This window comes from Gymnogyps californianus, chromosome 2 (assembly GCF_018139145.2).
Source record: "Gymnogyps californianus isolate 813 chromosome 2, ASM1813914v2, whole genome shotgun sequence".
NCBI lineage: Eukaryota > Metazoa > Chordata > Aves > Accipitriformes > Cathartidae > Gymnogyps > Gymnogyps californianus.
The window spans coordinates 54522132-54540188 of NC_059472.1; the positions used below are offsets into that span (position 1 = coordinate 54522132).

The following is an 18057-nucleotide window of genomic DNA, read 5'->3' on the forward strand; positions in this document are numbered from 1 at the left end:
GCTACATGTGCCAACTTTGATATGCATTAATTACGATAAACAATTCAAAATTATTTGGGCCACTGTTTCATCACTGCCTGCTTCCCTAAGTGCAACTCAGCTAAAGGAAAAGAACTCCCCACTTCGTTTCAAACACACGCATACATAAATATTTTAGTTCATGTCAGCACCGCATTTGCCTTATCTGTAGCTTACACATGACTTGAAACGGACTGGAAATACACTACTTTCTTGAAATGCAATGCAGGAGGCTGACACAAAAGACGAGAGAACGCCGCCACCGCATTTACGCGCCTCCGCCGACAGAGCTGCGCCTGGACCGCGCTGCCAGCCCAGCAGCCTTGGCCAGCGGGTTGGGTATTTCACAATACCAGCTGACACAGCTATGCCAACAAACCTATGGAGCCCAACGCTGGGCTCAAACTATTTTAGAAGTGGTAAGCAAGCCAAGAGAACAGAGGAGAAAAAAAAAAAAGAATTGAGGGTTGCTGCTTAACACCCTGTGAAAACATTATGAGAGATGATGGAGGGACTTGTGCAGCATAACCTAATTTATGTTAAATTTGGTATTTCTACTGGGGCTCTGATGGTATATTAGAAAGGAAGCAGGGAAATATCCTCTACATTTTTATCGATGGGGAAACTGCAGAGTGTGGCTGATAAGAGTCTAACAAGTGTTCTCCAGCTGAGAAAAAAACAGGCACAGAAGTGCATTGCAAGCATATTGCTGTAACTTCATTTACTGTGTCTTCCAGCATCATTTGAGCAAAGAGCTCTAGGGCCTTGTTCTGCTTGTCACATGCTTTCCACCCTGTAGTAGGAAGCATAAATATACCCCAGCTCCTTTATGATGTCAAACAAATGTTTAGTTAATTCTTCACGCCCCAAACTTGGAAGTAGATAATAAGAGGTTGGTGGTTTTATACTTGATGCTCCATGGAGATGATCAGGTGGATAAAAAAGATCTCCCTACTGGTGTGCAGAGAGGAACCAACTCAGAGCCTTCAAGCCAAAATAGTCACATTTTTGCTATAAGCAAGCAATGCTGTATTTTGCCAAATTTCTTGCTTTTCTACTTGATAACAAACCAAGTAGTTACACTGAATAGAAAGAAATAAGCAAGTTAGTTCTAGAGGATACCTGCTTTGAGAAACACTATGTCTGCACCACTGCACCATTTACACGTATTTGAATTGTGACACTTCAATGTCCTCTTAATTTTAAGAGTCACACAAGGCCAACACAGGAACTGTTTTATATGGCCAATCTGTGCAGCTACACAGATGTCAGCTTTGAGAAATAGTAGCTAGCAGCTGCAAGGTATGGTGTTTTAATAGGGAATTGCAGGAAACAGTTGTCTGGGGCTGTGCTGTAATAAAAACCAACGAACCAAAAAAAAATCCAACGCTCAGGATTTCTTGTTTGGCTACACATTGCGGCCAAGTGAGAATAAGTATGGCAAGCCTGGAATAATTTGCATGGCTCGTTTTTTGTCCGTGACAAAACGTATCCTCCTCCTCCTGTATGAAGATTCCCAAATTGTACTCAGCCACTTTCCACAAAATTCCTGCTGCATTAGGATATGGGAAAACCCTGCCGGTGCTGAGAGAGGACATCAGAAATACCACATATAACTGACAGCCCTTCCTGGTCAGGGTCCTCTCTTCACCAGACACCACGTGTGAACTGGTGATGGTTGAGGGGAAGCCTTACCAGGACCACTTTCCTTCTCACTGTCCACAGAAATGCCCATCAGTATCCAGATAGACGAGCCTCACGTTGCAGCCTCGCTGCTGCCCCTGAGTGCCTCTTCTCAGGTCAGAGCTGACCCATGGGAGCAGGATTTAGAGGGCTCCTGTCATTTGGGGAGTGAGGGCTGCCTGGCAATGGAGCCACCCCTGCTGCCCTCTTAATGCAAACACCAAAAGAAATCCTCATGCACCTGCGTATATGCAGTGCTGCCGCTTCGTACCCACGCGGCATGAGCACGCACACTCTTTTTCTAAAACGTCGTTGCACAGAAACACAGTGAGGGAAAGCTACTGCATAAATCCATGGGAAATTAAGAGGTTTAGTTAGGAATATATAATTAAAGCAACTGTACAGACCCCCGTGCTCTTGTTAATTGCTTTTATTTTACTGTGTGCCCAAATAAGCATGCCAGACAAATCACGGGCATCATTACTTTGGCAGGGAGAGAATGGGAGGAGGAAGAGAGAAAGGTCAAGTTACAAATTCATACAGCTCCTCAACCCATCCTAAACGTTTGCATTCCACCATTTTGGGGTGACAAGTCTAAGGCAATGAAAGACTGACAGTCTGCTGGTTACTGTGGATCACAAGTTAATGCCAAAAATGCCAACCAATTCTCAATAGTCCAAAAAATGTGGATTAAAAAAAATAAAAAATATCAGACTTCATGCTATAAAATACTGTCCCTGTAAATGAAGTGTTTTTCTGAAAGGTAAATATGGCAAGTCTCCTCCAGAAATATTCTTAGCTATTTTTCAGGCATAAATGGGATGAAATGAAATGTGCAGATGTGGAAAAAGACACACTTTGCTTAAGCTTTGGGAAATCAAGACAACAGAAAGAATGCAAAACATAGATTGAACGATATAAATGAGTACAAAAGTCCAGGAGCAAAAACTTCACGCTTTTCACAGCCTCCTCCCTGCAGCTCTATAAAGGCCAGGGCTCTTGCTCGAAGCTGGAATGGGAATAAACAGCCTCCTGGTCAAGCTCCCAGTGAAAGGAGCCAGCAGCAGCAAACTTGGCAAGCCTGCGCCTGCCAGCAATTCTCACACGCAAGGGAGAAGAGAAGCAGCCTCTCTCCTCGCCAGCTTCTCCTTGGTTTTGGAGCTGAGCTTCTCCCTCCTCAGGAGGCTGAAGGCCAAAAAGGCTCTCCCATCCCCTAATTGGCTTCTCCAGAAACAGTCCACGCTCAAACCTCTCCATGTCAGCTTCTTCAGCCTGTATCCCTCCACCACACCCCCGTCCCCTTACAAAATCACCAGACCAATATAACACGTACATCACTGAGAGCGAGGAGCTCAAAAATTAAGTACTTCCATCTTAGCTCTGCCTGGATAACAAGATTATTATAAAGTCAATTGTTCTCACTGGCGAACATTTGGGTACGAAGTCTGGTATTTCTTAATGCAGAAAAATAATGAGAAAGTTTTCCTGTATTATGATTAAGCCCATAAGCTGTAACGTACTTATGATAAATGAACAGTATTAAAATGAAAAAACGCAAGCTTTTGTTAAGATAAATTATCACTTCAGCCACAAAATATGTATTGCGCATTAATATAATCACAGAATCACAGATTGGCTGAGGCTCACAGGCCCCTCTGGAGATTGCCTAGTCCACCCTGCCCCGCTCAAGCAGGGCCACCTAGAGCAGGTTGCTCAGGATTGTGTCCACTTGGGTTTTGAATATCTCCAAGGATGAAGACTCCACAGCCTGTGTGGGCAACCTGTGCCAGTGTCTGACCACCCTCATTGTAAAAATGTTTTTTTCTTCCGTTTAAATGGAAATCCCTGTATTTCACTTTGTACCCCTTGCCTCTTGTCCTGGCAAATGAGTACCACTGAGCACAGACTGGCTCTGTCTTCTTTACTCCTCCCATCAGATATTGATACACATTGATAAGATCCCCCTGAGCCTTCTCTTGTCCAGGCTGAACAGTCCCAGCTCTCAGCCTTTCCTCATAAAAGAGATGCTCCAGGCCCTTCACCATCTTTGTGGCCCTTTGTTGGACTCTCTTCAGTATGTTCATGTCTCGCTTGTACTGGGGAGCCCAGAACTGGACCCAGCACTCCAGGAGCTGAGTAGAGGGGAAGGATCACCTCCCTTGACCTGCTGGCGACACTGCCCAGGATGGCACTGGCCTTCTGTGCTGCCAGGGCACATCGTTGACTCTTGTTCACCTCGTTGTCCATCAGGACCCTCAGGTAATAATAAACCCTATATTGCAGCAATCAAGCTACCAAAACCATGTGTTACTGTACGGTGATAAGCAACAAGGAAAACTACATGGGAAACGAGCAACCAACAACTTAAAACAAAGACGTGACACCAAATTCCTTGTCATGCAGGTGCTAGCAAGACTCCAGGAACCCTCTTTGCTATTTAGTGAGATATAGGGAAGAGATCAGGAAGATTTCAAATGTTATGTGCTGGATGGTGCTTCCCTGACTGGAAGCTAGTTGTGCCAGAGGAAAATTTATCAGGATCCAGAACTGCCACCTCCAAGAGACAAATTTTGCTTCTGTGCCAGAGTGTAGGCTTGGCTGCCCCACGCCGGGAGGCACCATCTCTCAGAAACATCTCCTTCGAGCTGCTGTGGTTCCCATTTTGGCAATCCTGCCCGGCCCCTGAAACCCGACCATTTGCAATCTTCCTGTAGAGCATTTTGGCACCCACCTTGGTGATGCAGCCTGAGCCTCTCTTCTGATGCACCCTCACCCTGAACAACACACCTTCGCTTGCCAGGTAACTTCCAACCTACCAGACCAGCCATCTTTCCTAGCTTTATTCCATCAGAGGCGCATCCGTGCTGAGGACCTGTCACCACTCGGGCTTCTTCCAGACCGAATCCAACCCTCTGTCTGACAGATTTCTCCCTGGAGGGGCAATACCGCACTGGGACCAGTATCTCAGCAAGGCCAAGGAGCCTCTGTTCTCAGAGGGTTTCAAGGTATTGGCTAGGCAATGCCACAGCTGGCCTGACCCAGCGCCGGCCATCACCCTGCTCAAATCAGGGGCCTCCCAAGCCCTTTCCAACCAGCACAGCCGTGATATTGGGCTCCCCATGCACCTCTGCATGTGCTAAGGAGTTAATTGTCTTGTACCTGATTAAAGTGTAGAGTGTTAGTCTACTCTCATACTCTATTTTTACTCATGAGCAGATTACCTTCCTCTCACTGATAGGGAACTAGGATGAGGAGCTGAAGAGCAGAAAACAGCCCTCTCAGCTTCCTAGAAATGAAAGCTATTGCAACCTCCAAAGTGTCGCATTTTGGAGCAGTTCTATTTTTGCACCCAATGCTGCAGTCTCATGTGGATGCAAAACGCTGAGCAAGGGCTGTCTGCAGCACGCAGGTATGCCCCTCCTGTTTGAAAGAAATTACAAGAGATCACATTCAGACCAAATTTTATAGGCAAGGGAAAACCCGAAGAGAAAAAGAGTCCCACAGCCAAACAGCTATAACGGGATTCATTTTTGCCACCAATAACCATCACCTCCACTGCACAGTAACTGCAAGGTCAGGGCACCCCAATGAATTGAAACTTCACCTCCCTTCCTGTTCAGTCAAGGAGCACAGCAAGACGAACAAGTATCACAGCTGTGGACCTGGATTTTACATTGAAAGAGTTTGCACATATTTTTCTGCACGGATACATATGCAAACATGACATTGCCGCTTTCCTCGGAAAAGCTGTCAAGCTGCCAGCGAGCAATGCCACACTAGCGCTAGCCTGGCATTAAACTCTGTACAATTGCTGTAATAACTCTAGTTGGGCACAATCGCTGGAAGAAGGACAAACAGATTAGTATCATGAAATCCCGGTAGGAATAATTGGACTTTAACTGATGTTGAGGTTATCTGGTTCACATTCCTAATTAGCATTTGCACTTTCCAATGGATCTTAACAATGCACTGTACAAATGTGCAGGCTGGCTCTAGCCTTGCATGCTGTAATGTATTTTGGCATGTGGCTGTACTAACCTCTTCCTTTTCCCCTGTTCTTTCTGGTGGGGAAGTATTAGCTGATTTTTCATTTGCAGTGTGCATGATGAAAAAGATTCCAATTGTGTCCAGATTACTGATTTTATTTCATTTTACTGTTTCAATTTAAATTGCATTTTGCAAGTTATTTTGGTCAGCATTTTGATTTCTACACTGCAGGGGCCACGTGGTGGTCTCCTCTGTGCAAATGCAAGGAAAACACCCATAAAAGTTAAAATGTATATGGCAACAAATAACTAGCATACACAAGGGGAAGTTTCTCTTCCCCCACGTTGCAGCTTCTGCAATTATTCTTGCAACACAAACAAGTGTAAATGATTAACTGGTTGTCAGGAATACTTTGTACTCGCCGCAGTGAGCACTCTCTTCCCACAAATTCCCCCAGCTGAGTCGCTGAATTCCAGCCTCCTGACAACACACTTTCTCCTCCTTTCCTCATGAATTACCCAACTTACACAAAAATATGCCCAATCCCAGAAAAAAAAAATTACTTGCGCAAACAGTCATTACTTGCAAGCTAAAGTGATCAAGTGTATGCAAGTTTCCAAGATCACTCTTGTATAGAGAACCCCATTTCTGGGGGAGGGATCTGAACATCACATATATGTCATAATTTAATACGCATAGGCAAATATGTGCATAATTTAATGCACATAATATGTGCATACACAAACACATACAAATTTATAAGTGAATGTTCAGTGTGGTTCCAAATGTAGAGGAGCTGGTGACCACATCACAGTGCTTCTCCATCTATGGAGAGTCAATCGGAGGTCCTAAACTCACGCAGTCATTCTGGTAAGGAGTGCATTTTTACCTGTGAATGAAATAAAAACCTACATACTATGACATTGCCTGTGCTTTTTCTGAAAGAGTTTGAGCTGGCCAAGATACAAAGGGCTGAACTGAGAAATTCTAGAAGCTAATCATTACACTTCAGGCCAGAAAATTTCCAGATAGGGTGAATGTGGTTTTTTAACAAATCTTGATTAGAAGATGAAAAAAAATAGCAGAAGGTTTATTTTTCCCAAGGAAGATAAATGGAAGAAGTCATTCCGAAGAAGTTTAGCTTCATTTCACTTCCACACATCTGTAATTTGCATTTTCAAAGGGTTTGCTCTTGTGCTGTTTACACTTCACAGTTTCTCTCCACGGGGAAAAGAAGAAGAAGGAGAAAGGTGACAGAAGAGAAAAGAAACCCTGAATTTCTTCAAATCTATCATTTCTCAACTGAAGTCCTCAGCAGGAAGCGAAGCGGGGAGCATCCAGGAAGAAGAATAGGATGCAGAATCTTTCGTGGAGTGTTAATTGGCAGAAAATCAGCAAGTTTTCCTCTGGTTTACTGAAGTACATCTTACAGACGACATGTGTAACTTGCAGGATGAGAGCTTTTAAAAGCATAACATGACTTAACCACCGGAATTTAGGCCCCTACATCCCCTGCTGTGCTTGCTGAAAATGGCACTGGCAATTCCAGAAACATCAACATTTAGTTCATCTGAAAGTTCAGCGTGTTGAGAGTGATGTTCTAGGCATTATATAAAACATTTTAAAGAAAGTCAGTTCTGCTACGGAACAAAAACTTTGCTGAAGTTACCGGTACAACATTGTACACCAAAGACAGCAGTAAAATATACAGAGTGACAAAGCAAACAAGAAACACCCTACTCCCCTTTCCCACACAGACAAACAGAGAAAAATTTAAAGATAAAATAAATTAACTCATCCGGTCTTTTTACTCCAACTATTTTATGTTTCTCAGGGAAAAATCTTGGGTTTGGCATACGGAGAGTATTATAAATGAACATATTTGAGGACACACGTATCCCTTGGATGCACATAATACTCTCATCCAGGTTGTAAGCAGTTCATCAGCATGTGTAGGAGATACTGACCTTTCTGCTAGCCTTTCAGGTGGCAAAAAAAATACAGGCAGTGAAAATAAAAGGTTCAAAGCAAAACACATGCAGTTTTTGATTCTCAAAAGGAAGTACCATTTAATCTTTTACATACTTCAATGGTAAACTGCATTTGGAAATGTCCCAGGTCACAATTCCAAATACAATCTACTGAATAAACAATTTAGCCAAATGCAGGGAGAACTAAGAACTAGGCAATTTCAGAAAGATTTAGTTGAATAAAAGCTGTGTTAAAAAGACTTTTTTTTCCCAATGTGAATATATTTCATATAAGGAAATGCTTTTCCTGAAAGCTGCATGCCAATACAAGCTCTCCAAATGTTCTATTTCTTTATTAACTTTTTTCTGTGTGAACCTGCATATACATCCCAGTAGGTGACTAAAATAATCTAACAGTTTGAAATAAAAACTGCAATAGTATTTTGCCTATTTCTGCTTTTTAATTTAGAACTCTATCCCATACTGCCCTGCACATATAAATGAACGCCACATAAGAAAACTTACAGTAGACTAGAAAGTATTTTGACATACAGTGACGACTGATCATTTTCTTTTTTCCCCCATCGTGGTAGTACTAAAATTTATCAGCTTATTGATATTTATTGTAATATAGCACATTGAAATGTATTACCATTCCTGAAAATAACCTTTTCTGACACCTCTCCTAAGTATTTAATGCAAGCATTTAGATAAATATGTAACACTGCCTATGCTACAGTTACATACCTCCAGCAAGTGTCAATGACATTGTATAACATGACATAGTTTTTATCAGGGGCAACATTCTTTAATGCCGTTTGAGCTTGCAATCCTAAAAAGCCAGCACTAATCTAAAAAAAACCCAAGGGACTGCTAAATCCCAGTAAGAAGATTGGTGACCTAGTCCCGATTCTGGCATCAAACCAAATTAGGGTTTTTGCCTTCTACATCATCAGCAGAGATCACACCAGCACTGGCATCGTATGAGCTCTAAGCGTACTGACGTGTGCGCTACACAGTTTGCATGCTTAGGAAAAAAGCAGGCACTTCGTTCATGGCAATGCAAAGCAGCAAAAGGGGGCACCCGAGAAATAATAAATACTTTGGAGCATGTCTTTATACATGGAAGCGTAACAGCCATGGCTGCACGTGCACAACAGGTACAGAAACACCTGTCAAACGTGATGATTATCAAACGCTTGGGCATCCCAAGTGCATCAACAGAATTCATGCTGTAAAAATTGAGATCTGGTAACAGCTTACAAGCACTACTCTCCGAAAAAGGAAAAAACCAGTGGATACTATTTCTCAAACAGCAGTTCAATTCTCAGCACATTGATTAGTTTCACACATTTGCTAAATCCTGACATAAAATAATAAACCGTATTCCACGATTTTGGAGGCTTTTCAACAGAGAAAGTACTTCCACTGCTCAGCTTTCTTGAGAACATAGATTGTTTGGGCTTGGATTTTAACTAGACGTGCAGTTGATCCATTGGCTTAATGCCTCCTGAGTACCCTACCACCTCCTGCAAGACACTCTGCGGTAACTCAAGTGGGTCTTTTGGGATTCAATGCAGCAGCTGGAAGCTTTCCAGTGGGGGTTATAAATATAAATATTTTCCTTATTCTACCTATACTTGGATGAGCTCAGCAAACGCTCGCTTCTCCTGTGTAATTGCTAACTATGCACAAGCCTAGCACCGACACAGCAAGGGGAACCAACTGCTACCTGTAACATAAATAGTTACTGGCATATATCAGCAAAAATCAACCATAAACATTTTGTTTATTTTCAGGTGAAAAAAGCTCTACTGTCAACATAGTCCGATTTACAGAGTAATCTTGCCATATGAATTTAAAAGCCACAGAGCTCTCCCTGACCTACATTGCCAGGCTGGAGTGAAAAAAATAAATAAATCGCACAGAAACCATTGCACAGAAAGATGCTTTTGAGGCAGGAGAGGCAGCACGATGATCTTTTAGATCATCTAAGGCTTTTAGATTTGGGGTACCTTAGGCAGTATTACACCATCAATGCTTGGGTTGTGAAGAAAAATGATGTAGCCTGTTCTCAAGCTGCATCCAACCTTTATCTACTTCAGATCAAAACCATTTCTGCCAGAGCAAGATAAACCATGAGAGACAGACCTCGCTGCCTAACAAAGCTTTGCTTTGCAAACAGGCATTTCCTCACCACCCAGTCCCATCTCTGATATTTTCTTGACTGTATCAACAGACAGGGATAAGAAAACATAAAAGCAGCCCAGTGAACACTGCATGGGGCTCAGCTGGAAAAAAAATCACTCATATGAGGTGTTAGGATTTTATGTGACAGCTAATATTTTTAGGGGATGATAATAAAGTGAACAGTTGCTTAGTTTTGGTCTGGAAACAGCAACTCTAAGTGTTAACGTGAGGACAGCATCTATAAAGTGGGAGCAACTAGCAACAGAGTTGGAGATGAATTCAGACGGCTCGGTTGGGAGCTGGAGCAGGTAACAGGCACTTGAGTAACACAGAAACGGGGCAGGAAACATGACCAAATGCAGGGAAGCTTGGCAGAAGTGTGATCGGGCAGTGACATGAAAATCAGCAACTTCTCTGGAAGGATGGGCATGGGGTAGGTGGGGGAATGGACACATTGTCCAGAAATAGCAGGAGGCTTTAAAATCTAAGCGTCTGTCTGGGGAAGGGAAAAGGGTAAGCAAAGCCCTTCATCCACTGTTTGTGATTTATATTCCAACAGCACTTAAAAACACATGCAGATGTTGGCTGCTGGCTGCACCAGGCACCCCAGTAAGAAGCAGCAGGCTCTCTGGAGTAAGGACCACCCCAGGCGATGAGTCTGGAGAAGACAACCGTGGAGGGACTGACGCAGTCTCACCCTGGTGAGGCCATCAGCCAGGATGGTGACAAGGATAGAACCCCTGGAGCCAACAGACCCCTATCTGTCTGGGGTAAAAGGCAGGTAAAAGATCATCCTCTCCTGAGGTCTTGCAAACAGGTTAACCACCAATGAGCCTTGCAGTAGCTGGGTTTGAGTATGCATGACCAAAATTTTTTTTAAAACTTCGCCAGATGGAGAACAAGCTCCTGTTGCCTGGCTCGTGTCCAACTGGTGCACCAAGGGGAGGGAACCAGAGGCAACATTTTACTAGGAAGTTTTCAGCTAATCATTTATTCCCTAGAAAATGCAGTTTCAGGGCACCTGAAACTATTTGTCAATGTAGGTCAACTCCTCTCTATAGTTTTCACCATTATGAAAAATGGTTGGCGCCTCCGAAGTGTCAAAATGAAGATTTTTGTCTGCTAAACCCATCATTTCACTGCCCAAATCATTTTCAGAAACTATTAACGAAAGGCAAGAGATAAGAGGACTAGATCCAGAAAACGGATGTGGAGAGGACTCGTACAAATTTTTGTTGTTGTTGTTATTTTAAACTTTTGGCATTTATTTTGATTGTGACCATGTCCTCTGCTGTGCCAAAAGGTGGAATTTAAAGCCCAACCTGCTGTTTACTTGGTACGACGTCTGAAGGAGTGACTTGGTTTTAATTCTTGGTTGTCCTTCAGTCTCTGTAAAATACTTGCATATTAACTGGAGGAAATACAAGAGACCTCAGCTGTCTAATCGCTTAGGTGTTTTCCTACTACGGTTATAAGAGACGTTTTTCCTGAATACCACGCAGCCCAGATGTTCCCAGCTGCGAGGAGCTGCAGGGGAGCTGGGGGAGCTGAGCCTCTCCTGGCGAGGAGGAAATGCTCCAGCCCTACAAGTGCCACGCCAGCATCCTCCCTCCACCTTGTGGCATTTCCAAAAGGCTTCGCTCACCCTGAAGTGACTTCTTTTGATTTAGATTTCTTTAGCTTCAGTGAAATAATAATAATAATCATCACCACCACCACCACTAAAAGGAGCCCTAACATTTTTATTTTTGTTTCATTTACCAAACTGAAGCAAAAAACCTTTTTCTGCTCAGCCTCACAGTTGATTATTATGAGCTGGACAACATCGGTATCAATTTCCAGACCATTATGCTTCTTGAATTGACAAGTATTTTAATTCATAAAAAGCTGCCTACAGTATTTGGAAAAAGCAAGCCAGAAGAGTTGTGTGTTAACTCTATTCACCTGGAACATATTCAGGCAATACTCAGACTCCTACTGACATGTGTCAGGTAACATAGATCTTAACTGAATCCCCTGGCTAATCTAAGTCAGCCCTAATTAGCGGGTCTGGGGACAGAAAACATTCTGTGTAACGACAACGATGCATCTCAACCCAGTCACATTTACTGAAACGCGTCCTGGGGAAGGAACAAAAACCTAAAACAAAGCTCTTCATATTAAATTAACTAAAATGTAAGCAACGAGTAGGTCAAAAGGAAAAGACTTATTAAAAAAAATTCCCTCTTGTGTTCAGTAATCAGTTTCACATGTAAAGTCATTTGCAAGAGACTGTGTGGAATTCATTAAACAATTAAAATGTGCAGGAGGTAACTGAAACTGTATCCTTCAGAAAGCAGAGTGCATCTTATTACAGAGGTTTCCTTCCTGACCTTAAAGCCTACCTCAAAAAGGATGAGAAATTCAATGTTATTAAACTCCCCGTGCAAAAGCGGTGTGCAGATCCATGCTGAGACGGCTCCTGGGGAAAGGTTAGCTTGGATGCTGTGCTGGGAGGGGGACAACGGGGCCACGCGTTCCTCCACTGCCATACAGAAACACAGAAGGGTTTTTCCTCCAGAGGTAGTCTTGCAAGCCAGGAGAACAAACACATGCAGCACTGAAGTCAGCCACTGCTCTCTTTCATTTCTGGCAGTGGTGGCAGAGCAGAAATAAGTCTGCTTGTTCTCTATTCTTCAAAGCCTGTCCTATGACCATCTTTAATGACTTATTTTTTAAGGAAGAGTCCATGTACTCTCACTTTTTAACAGGAAAAAGAAAAAATCATGTGAAACACAATACTCCATCCTATTTGAGAATCCATTTATTTCATGTCCTTTTTGTCTCCAAAAAGGGGTTTCAGCACATACTTGTGTAGGGCAGAAAGGGACCTGTTCACTCCAGTCTGCCTCTATGTTAAAAACCCCGGGTTCAAACGTACGGAAATAAAACTTCTCACCATTTCAACTCAGATATGCTACTCTGAAGTCACCTGAGGACGTGGGGAAACCCATTAAGAAAATGGGGTCTCCATCAGGGAGGAAGTCACCAGAGGTTCATCACAAAGGCGTAACAGCTGCTGCACCACGGGACACCCAACTACTGCCCTGGTCCCAGTGGCAACATGACTGAGAAAACTGGGAGCTAAAAAACACCCCAAACACAGTGCATTTTCACCAGTCCCCTCCTACCTCAGCTGACCCCCACCCACCAAGAAGAGGGGATGCCAGTAATGCTTTCTGAGACGTAGGCTGCAGAGCACATGGAAAGCCAATCTGAATCCTACGACAACTCGCTCTGTTTGATGTAGGCCTGCAGAGATGCCACAGACAGGCTCCCATGGAAACATTTGTTTTCATTTACTGGTGTCCGGCATGATAAGAAAGTCTGAGCCGTAGAGGAACGAAGAAAGAGTATAAATTACCAATGGGCTCAGACAGCTGAGCCTTTGAAAAGGAAATCTAATTATTTTACTATTTATTTAGACAGATTATGTTATAGCTTCTGATCTCACTTTGCGATTAATAACATATATATGTTTACAGCAGAAACAGTGAAGGCAAATTCCAACCTGTTTTAGGAAGACACTTCAAATTAGGCTACATGTAAGGGAGAGGATGACAGCTGGTTCCACTTGCATCTTTTAATTAAAATGCAGTAGTCTAGATAACAGAAAATTGAGATGGGGCAGAGAGGGAAGAGGAAGGAAATAAATCCTAGAAATAGCGTAATTGCACTACAGCACTTGAAAACCCCTACTTAAAGTGGGAAGAATCCAGAAATAAGTTATTTCTGCTTGTTTTCTTGTATCTTAGGAAAAACCTGAACTAGTGCATTCACTGTCTTTTTTAAGGTTATCTGAAATCAATTTGCAGCCTTGGATCTCGCTTTATCTTTGGTTCTTCAAACCAACAAATGCAAAGTATAGGTCTGGCTTGCTTAACAGAGAAGTCTTCAGCACCCTCTTTGCAGTGCAGTTTTGGCCGCAGCTGTGGGCTTGGCCGCTTTTGACAAAGTATTTCTGATCCTGATGCTGGCTGGGAGAGTGCAATGAAGAGCGCAAGGAGAACCACTTCCAGCAGGGGTGGACATCTAGGTGGAAATCACTGCTCAGCATCCCTCTGAGCAGACTGTGCTGACTCCTGTGAGTGCCCATTAGAAACCTCCAGCTTCATAGAAAGGTTTGGGTTGGAACGGACCTTAAAGATCATCTAGGTCCAACCTCCCTGCCAAGGTAGGGATACCTTCCACTAGATCAGGTTGCTCAAAGCCCCATCCAACCTGGCCTTGAACACTTCCAGGGAGGGGGCATCCACAACCTCTCTGGGCAACCTGTTCCAGTGCCTCATCACTCTCACAGTAAAGAATTTCTTCCTAATAGCTAATCTAAATCTACCCTCTTTCAGTTTAAAACCGTTATCCCTCATCCTGTCACTACACTCGCTGATAAAGAGTCCCTCCCCATCTTTCCTGTAGGCCCCCTTTAAGTACTGGAAGGACGCTATAAGGTCTCCCTGGGGCCTTGTCTTCTCCAGGCTAAACAACCTCAATTCTCTCAGCCTTTCCTCATAGGGGAGGTGCTCCAGCCCCCTGATCACCTTTGTGGCCCTCCTCTGGACCTGCTCGAGCAGGTCCATGTCCTTCTTATGCTGGGGACTCCAGAGCTGAACACAGTACTCCAGGTAGGGTCTCAAGAGAGCGGAGTAGAGGGGGAGAATCACTTCCCTTGACCTGCTGGTTATGCTTCTTCTGATGCAGCCCAGGATGCAATTCGCTTTCTGGGCTGCAGACGCACATTGCTGGCTCATATTCAGTTTTTCATCCAATAATATCCCCAAGTCCTTCTCTGCAGGGCTGCTCTCAATCCACTCATCGCCCATCCTGTATTTGTGCTTGGGATTGCCCTGACTCATGTGCAGGACCTTGCACTTGGCCTTGTTGAACTTCATGAGGTTTGCACAGGCCCACCTCTCAAGCCTGTCAAGGTCCCTCTGGATGGCATCCCTTCCCTCCAGCACGTCGACCGCACCACACAGCTTGGTGTCGTCGGCAAACTTGCTGAGGGTGCACTCAATCCCACTGTCCATGTTGCCAACAAAGATGTTAAACAACGGTGGTCCCAATACCGACCCCTGAGGAATGCCACTCGTCACTGGTCTCCACTCCGACATTGAGCCATTGACCGCAACTCTCTGAGTGTGACCATCCAGCCAATTCCTTATCCACCGAGTGGTCCATCTGTCAAATCCATGTCTCTCCAATTTAGAGACAAGGATGTCATGCGGGACAGTGTCAAATGCTTTGCACAAGTCCAGGCAGATGACGTCCGTTGCTCTTCCCTTATCCACCAACACTGTAACCCCGCTGCAGAAGGCCACCAAATTTGTCAGGCACTATTTGCCCTTAGTGAAGCCATGCTGGCTGTCACCCATCACCTCCTTATTTTCCATGTGCCCCAGCATAGTTTCCAGGAGGAGGCGCTCCATGATCTTGCCAGGCACAGAGGTGAGACTGACTGGCCTGTAGTTCCCCGTGTCTTCCTTTTTTCCCTTTTTAAAAATGGGGGTTATGTTTCCCATTTTCCAGTCAGTGCGAACTTCTCCGGACTGCTACGACTTCTCAAATATGATGGGTAGTGGCTTAGCCACTTCATCCGCCAGTTCCCTCAGGACCCACAGATGCATCTCATCAGGTCCCATGGACTTGTGCACCTTCAGGTTCCTTAGATGGTCTCGAACCTGATCTTCTCCTACAGTGGGTGGTTGTTCATTCTCCCAGTCCCTGCCTTTGCCTTCTGCGTCTTGGGCGGTGTGGCTGGAGCACTTGCCAGTGAAGACTGAGGCAAAAAAGTCATTGAGTATCTCAGCCTTCTCCATATCCCTGGTAACCAGGTCTGCTGTTTCCTTCCGCAGAGGGCCCACATTTTCCCTAGTCTTCCTTTTATCACCAACATACCTATCAAAACTTTTCTTGTTGTCCTGGATGTCCCTGGCCAGACTTAATTCTATCAGGGCTTCGGCTTTCCTAACCCGATCCCTGGCTGCTTGGACAATTTCTCTGTATTCCTCCAGGCTACCTGTCCTTGCTTCTACCCTCTGTAGGCTTCCTTCTTGTGTTTGAGTTTGTCCAGGAGCTCCTTGTTCATCCATGCAGGCCTCCTGGCATTTTTGCCTGACTTCCTCTTTGTTGGGATGCATTGCTCCTGAGCTTGGAGGAGGTGATCCTTGAACCAGCTTTCTTGGGCCCCTCTTCCCTCCAGGGCTGTATCCCATGGTACTCTACCGAGCAGATCCCTGAAGAGGCCAAAGTCTGCTCTCCTAAAGTCCAGGGCAGTGAGCTTGCTATGCGCCGTCCTCGCTACCCTAAGGATCTTGAACTCCACCATTTCATGGTCACTGCAGCCAAGGCTGCCCTTGAGCTTCACATTCCCACCAGCCCCTCCTTGTTGCTGAGAACAAGGTTCAGCATAGCACCTCTCCTCGTTGGCTCCTCTGTCACTTGGAGAATGAAGTTATCATCAACGCATCCCAGGAACCTCCTGGATTGCTTATGCCCTGCTGTGTTGTCCCTCCAACAGATATCAGGGTGGTTGAAGTCCCCCCTGAGGACCAGGGCTTGTGAACGTGAGGCTGCTCCTATCTGCCTACAGAGGGCCTCATCCGCTCGGTCTTCCTGGCTGGGTGGCCTGTAGCAGACCCCTGCTATAATGTCACCTGTCCCTGCCCTCCCTTTAATCCTGACCCATAGGCTCTCGGTCAGCTCTTCATCCATCCGCAGGCGGAGCTCCATGCACTCCAGCTGGTCATTGACAGAGAGGGCGAAACCCCCTCCTCGTCTCCCCTGCCTGTCCTTCCTAAAGAGCCTGTATCCTTCCATTCCAACACTCCAGTCATAGGACCCATCCACCACATCTCCGTGATGCCAATAAGATCACAGCCCTGCAAGTGTGCGCATGTCTCTAACTCCTCTTGTTTATTCCCCATGCTACATGCGTTTGCACAGAGGCTTTTAAGTTGGGCCCCCGATGAAGCTGACTTACTGGCTGGAATTCCTCTGTGCTGCTCTTTAGGTGCTCTCCTGCTGACCTGTGATCCTTCTCCAAGCTCTGGACATCTGTTGCTGGCACTGGCATCAAACTGGTAGGAGTGGGATGGATTGAGGTTCCCCTCCCCCGGCAACTTTAGTTTAAAGCCCTCTTCACCAGCTTGGCAAGCCTATGACTGAAGATGCTCTTGCCCTTCTCTGACAGATGGACCCTGTCAGCCCCCAGGGGACCAGGCTTCTCAAAGCAAGTCCCATGGTCTAAGTAGCTGAACCCCTGGCTGTGGCACCAGTCCTGTAACCATTTGTTGATTCACCAGATTCAGCTGGCCCTTCAAACCCCTTCCCTTTGACCGGGAGGATTGAGGAAAAAACTACCTGCGCTCCAGAGTCCCTTACCGTCGCTCCCAGGGCTCTGTAATCCTTCTTGATACTCCTCAGACTGCTCCCGGCTGTATCACTGGTGCCCACGTGAAACAATAGCAGTGGATAATAGTCAGCGGACTGTACGAGGCTTGGCAGTCTCTCGGTGACATCCCTGATACAAGTCCCCGGTAAGCAGCACAGCTCTCTAGAGTGCATCAGGTTGGCAGATGGGTGCCTCCGTACCTCTCAGAAGAGGGTCGCCTACTACTATTGCCCATCGCCTTTTTTTAGTTGTGCTGGTTGTTACACGGGGAGCAGATCGGGCTGTCTTACTCAGCTCCAGTGTCTCTCCTGATGTGACGGGTCTTTCCTCTTCAGTCTGCAGAGCGGTGAAGCAGTTCTGCAAGGGCACCTCAGGCTTCAGGGGAAGTCCCTTCCTCCTGCAGGTCCTTGCCGTTGCAAGCTTCCATTCTTTTGCATTATTGGCCCCCCTCCCCTCTGTGTGTGCTGGTGGGGGCATTTTTGGCCGTTTGGCCGTGGGCTGTGGGTCCACTGCAGACCGCGCTTGGAACTAGCGATCTAACTCCTTCTCAGCCTCCCTGATGTTACGCAGCCCTCTCATGGCCTCCTGCAGCTCAGCCAGAGCTGCACCGGTGCCCCGTTGCTGGGTTATGTGGACTTCAAGCCTCTCCATTTGGCAAGTGGAAGGTCCCTCCTTCGAAGAGGCGCCCTCCCTACGCTCCCTCCTGTGCAAACCGCCGCGCCACGCCCTGGCTGACGCGCCACGCCCTGTTGGCCCGTCCTGTTCGCAGCGCTCCCATGA

The 18057-nt window shown here is 45.5% G+C and overlaps 1 protein-coding gene across 3 annotated transcripts in view; it reads right to left on the reverse strand.

The window, feature by feature from the left end:
- The window catches only part of EPB41L3 (erythrocyte membrane protein band 4.1 like 3), a 100059-nt gene that overhangs the window by 42055 nt on the left and 39947 nt on the right, over positions 1–18057 (reverse strand). The window lies entirely within an intron of this gene.